This window comes from Sinocyclocheilus grahami, unplaced genomic scaffold (genome assembly GCF_001515645.1).
Source record: "Sinocyclocheilus grahami isolate Dianchi unplaced genomic scaffold, SAMN03320097.WGS_v1.1 scaffold17.1, whole genome shotgun sequence".
Taxonomy (NCBI): domain Eukaryota; kingdom Metazoa; phylum Chordata; class Actinopteri; order Cypriniformes; family Cyprinidae; genus Sinocyclocheilus; species Sinocyclocheilus grahami.
Window position 1 is genome coordinate 954,416 of NW_015505196.1, and position 5,647 is coordinate 960,062.

Consider the following 5,647-nt stretch of genomic DNA (forward strand, 5'->3'; position numbering starts at 1 on the left):
TATATATATATATATATATATATATATATATATATATATATATATATATATACCTTTTGGTAAACTATCCCTTCAAATATCCTGTTTTTACGTGCAGTAATTTTCACCAATTGGAATGAACCCTCTGATTTCAGATGTGAAGCATCCTGTTTGTATGAACCCTAATTCTGATTCACATATTCATTTACATGTGCATATTTAAAAGAAAGTTGACATTTGTGTCAGAAGAGCTTTTTAGCAAATACAGTATTCATGTGTAAACACATGTAGCACAGTACATGTGCGCAAATAATTTTTGAATGTGATTATAAAATTAGTCAGAATAAGCTTTTACAAATATCATTCAAACTGAACTCAAATTTGGATAGATTAAGGTGTTTACATGAAGCTTTTTCAGTCCGATTGAGCCATCAGTCTGATTATAAACTGCTTATTTAGGTGCATGTAAATGTAGTTATTGAGAAATACAAGACATTACTTAGCCTAAGTAAAATGAGTTGCGCACATTTCGTTTTTGGGTTAACCATCACTTTGAGAAAATGACTTTAGGAACTGATTGAATTCTGAAAAAAAAGTGGTCTCTTTATGACCGGTAGTAAGAGGGAGGAGGGGTTTAAAAGATAGTTCTTGTTTATATCACCCAAAATGGAAAGTTATTATACACAGGTGGAGTATGTTATATTTTCGTAAAAGATTACCAGTTCAATTTGTCTTTCACATAATGTGCACCGAATCACTTGCAGTAAGACCAGGAATGCATAAATAATAAACAGGGTAATTTCTTGAATTTTGATTTCTGGACAACTGAAGTAAGTCACAGCCTCTGTCTAATTAGCTTACAAAGCACCTCCGGACTGTGCAGTGTGTGTGTTATCACACTTCAGTGCACTGTACACATCATTAGCGTGCAAATGTCTTCCAGACTGCTGTGAGATGTGTCCCTGAAAGCGTGTGTGAGTGCCATGTATTACATAATTACCATGACATGGCGGAGTCACAGACATCCAATAACTAATAGAGCAGATGATAGGACGAGACACGGGAGAGGGCTAAAAATAGGCAACGTGTCGAAGAGCCGGGTGCTTACATAATCAAATGAGCCCAAGCTAATGAGATGGGCAAACTCACCCTCCTGCCATCCCTCTCCGCTTCATCTCACTTTCTCACCCTCTGGCTTGCTTTTTCTCTCCCTCTGGATCCCTTTCACTTCAGTTTAACCGCAAAGTTCCCATCTGCCACCCCCCCTTTTTTTTTTACACCAAATCACCATTTGCATTGTCTCTTGTTCCTATGTCTCGCTGCCTGAAAGAGTGAGACGGCGCAATGCAGAACTACATCTGATCTCAGAAGAAGATGCTACTGTGTACTTTGTTTTTTCCACCAAACTCTGAATGTTTTCCTTTTGTTTCCTCCGGCGCACTCAGTTTTGCGGTCAGCATATCCATCCTCCTTGTTTTGTACAGTACACTTTCTTTATGCTCAAAGGCAAGACACCACAGGCAAAAACATTTTAAGGTGTTGTTTCAGGCTATATATAGGCCTATAATGCCCCGTTTACACATTTAACAAACATTTAAAAAAAAATGTGCAGGTAAACTAAAGTAATAAATAAAATTGCAATTCTAAATGTAATCAATCAACTGGGAAAGTAAGGTAACATCTATTTGTTACTTTTTGCCGTAAGAATACTCACTTCATGCTGAGTATTTTGCGCTGCATGCAGCTACGTACTGTATGAAATATAAACAAACTGTTACGTACTATATCTCGGATGAATGCGACCGAGAAGGTGGGACAGTGAAAAACAAAACAGAAAAGGATTGAGTGTCTGTGAGCAGAGAATCTGGAGCACAGAAGCCACCATGTGTGAAGCCACAGCCCTGAAATCTGCCTGATCCAATAGATTCTGTTTATCTGGCAGGACTACACAGCTTGCGCTATTGGCAATCTGGGAGAGATTTGGAGTGGGCTGCGGATTTGCGCAAAAGAGCAAAAGTAATACTGTCTACTCTCACAGTCTGGCAAACAAGCACATTTTTTTAGATCGGGCTTCTAACGAGGTTAATGGCAAATTTTTGCTCTGGGGACTTGGAGGTGTTACATTGTTAATGCTTATGTTCTTTGTCAGAAGATCTCGCTCTCTGGTGCTGTTTTCCAAGGTTTTTTCCGTCACTGCTAGACCAGTAAATGCAGACGAGACTTGCTGTTTTCTTCACATATTACCATAATAACTTCCTCATTCAAGCTCATTTCCCCTGGAGAAATATAATTTGTCAAAACTAAAATCTGCCAGAGGTTTAAATTATGACTTTTGTCAATCAAACCTACTCTCCTCTTTTCTTTTAGTGTACATTCTTCTTCTCTCTCTCTCTCTCTCTCTCTCTCTCTCTCTCTTTCTGTTTTCCATTGGGCTTTGCCACATACTGTATCCAGGTTTTTTTTTTCTTATCCATTCCTTTTCTTCCTACTGCTGCTGTTTCTTTCCATTCACTCAGCGCCCACTCAGATGTCTGCAGCATCCTATGATCCAATTCACTGTCTTCCTAATGTTATCCACTACAGTTGACCCCTAAATCTCTAAAACATCTACAGTATGAGCAGTAACGCTTTAAAATAAGGTTCAGTTTAGTAGCATAGGTGGGTATAAGTTAGATATAATTAGCTAACAATGAACAATACTTTGTCATTTATTAACCTAGAGCAGGGGTAGGCAAGTTCGGTCCTAGTGAGCCGCAGTCCTGCAGAGTTCAGCTACAACCCTAATCAAACACACCTGAACAAGCTAATCAATGTCTTCAGGATTACTAAGGTTTTGTTTTCAGGGTTGGAGCTGAACTCTGCAGGACTGCGGCTCTCCAGGACCGAACTTGCCTACCCCTGCCCTAGAGTAAAGAACACATGAAATAAAAAAAATCTCCTTATCTTGCTTCTAAACACTTACAGTATTGTAAATGATTCATCCATGCATATGGGTTTTTTTTTTCCATTTCCTTTTCCATCTCATAATTATTAATCAGAATTTCAACTCAATATTTTATTACTTCTATCTGGTGACACAGATTAGACTTTAGTCCACACATCCCTGCAAACTCACATTGAGCTAATCAATGTCTTCAGGATTACTAAGGTTTTGTTTTCAGGGTTGGAGCTGAACTCTGCAGGACTGCGGCTCTCCAGGACCGAACTTGCCTACCCCTGCCCTAGAGTAAAGAACACATGAAATAAAAAAAATCTCCTTATCTTGCTTCTAAACACTTACAGTATTGTAAATGATTCATCCATGCATATGGGGTTTTTTTTTCCATTTCCTTTTCCATCTCATAATTAATCAGAATTTCAACTCAATATTTTATTACTTCTATCTGGTGACACAGATTAGACTTTAGTCCACACATCCCTGCAAACTCACATTGATTTTTTTTTTCTCTGTCAATGATATAGGGAAAAAGAAACAATATGAAGAAAAATATCTGTTGCTTTTTCAGTTTTATTGCAGCTATGTTAGTTTAATGAACATGATTTCCTTCATTGTTATTTCATATTAATTCAAAATACAAAAATATTATAGGGATAGAATTTTGACATTTTTGTCATTAATTGCTCACCCTCATGTAATTTCAAACCCGTTAGACCATCGTTCATCTTCGGATCAGGGTCAGAAAGCTCTCGGAGTTCATCAAAAAAATCCTAATTTGTGTTCTGAAGATGAACAAATTTTATGTGTAAACTAACCCTTTAATTTATACACAGCAACTAAAATCTATCAGTATAGAAATTAAAATGATCCTACATTAATGAATGCTGTAAAAGTGTTGTTTATTCTTAGTTCATGTTAACAGTTTGAACTTTGAGTGTAAAACACTTTACAATAAGCTCATTAGTTGACTCTCTAGATGATTTTTTCAGACAGATTTTATTTACATAGTTGTTTGAAAAGGAAGTCGACGTTAATGGTCCTGCAGATCATCCGAGAAAATCCACTGTATTTGAAAGTTTCGGTGGGAGTTGCACTTAAAAATGAACACAAAAGCAATTCAAGGGCATGTAGTTTGTGAACTGTCCTTAAGTTAACACAGAACAAATCACCAAACTCGACTGTTAAATGAAAAAAAAATAACAGCGTATTTCATCACTACATTCAAATACACTTGCTAATGTACTTGAAATACTAGTAGTTTTAGTGAAATATTAGTAGATGTTCTCCAGACCCAAAAAAAAAAGTAATGTCTGTTGTATAAATTGCAATTTACAGCAGAAGTAACACCACTTCCTGATCTTTCATTTTTTATGAATTGTCTTTAATGGCAAAAGAAATAGTGCACAGTAATTAATTGTTAACAGGTTTATTGGAATCCCTTGATGTTTCTGCAAACACACTTATGGCAAGATCTGCATCAAGATATACAGTTTAGAGGAACTATTTGCATCTGTCTTTTGCTTATGTTGAATATTTCTGTACTGAGGAGATTTGCTAACAAGTATTGTACAAAGCACTGATTTTTAAAAAGGGCAAAAAATCTAAATATGAACAGGAAATGCTCTTTTATCACAAAAGAGATATGGCTTTGTCACTTTAAACAATGTATAGCACACAGATTCAGATTTATCCTCAAAAAAGAAAAATCAAAATCCATTAACACAAGGGTGTTAATGTGCAAACATAACATATGATCTGTGGGTTTTCACTATAGTAAGCTGTATTTTATTCTGGTTTTGGTTACCTTTACCATGCTTTGCCCTTATTCTGCACAAAGGTGCTGCTTGGTGGTAATGTGATTTGTACAAATGCATAGTTTTACATGTTATTAGACTCCCCAAAAACACACCTAAAAAGTCATATGCAGACTGTCAAAGCTGAAGTAACAAGCAACTCAAAAGTGTGGATTCACACCAACTTTCAGTATTTCAAGCTTCATCATTTGGTGATGGAGAAACGCAAATTGCAAACATGCTGCAACAAGCATGGCAATCTATATTCTCTTAAGTTGCTGATGGACATCTCAATTCATATCAGACAGTTCCGGTTCAATTTTGCTCCCTGTCCTAGTTTTGTCTTTAGGTTTTTCTTACATAAAGGTTGAATTTGACTTAAAAAATTCCATATATTTTTCATATTCTGTATAAATAAAAATAAAGAGCATTGTTGGTTCACAAGACAATAACTTGTGAAGCACTGAAGAAGAAAAAAATCAGTGTTTTTTGCTTGGTTTGACTCTTATTTTATATATTTATAAAAAAAAAAATCTAAAATATTTGGCAACCACAAGTACTTTTCATTTCAACTTAATGTAGCTATCCTCTAATGTGAGCTCTGCATTGTGTTTTTATTAGATTTGTAGGAAAAGCAAAGAGAAAAAACGAAACAAAAAAACAGACAATTAGTTCACATTACTACAGAGCAAAATGAGAAGTTTTAAGCTATAGTGACATTTAGGGAGTAAACAAGTCTCTCTTGCTGTGAAAAGTAAAGATCAATTAAATATATATCCGTCATGTTCTCTGGCTCTTGCTCTGGATTCTGATTGATGGGCAGTCAGTAACTGTTAGAAGGGAAATGTGTGAACTTCATCCCAACGTCTGACAAATATTTAATATAGAAATGTTCCATACAACGCAACATAATAATTCACTGATTTATTTACAATAG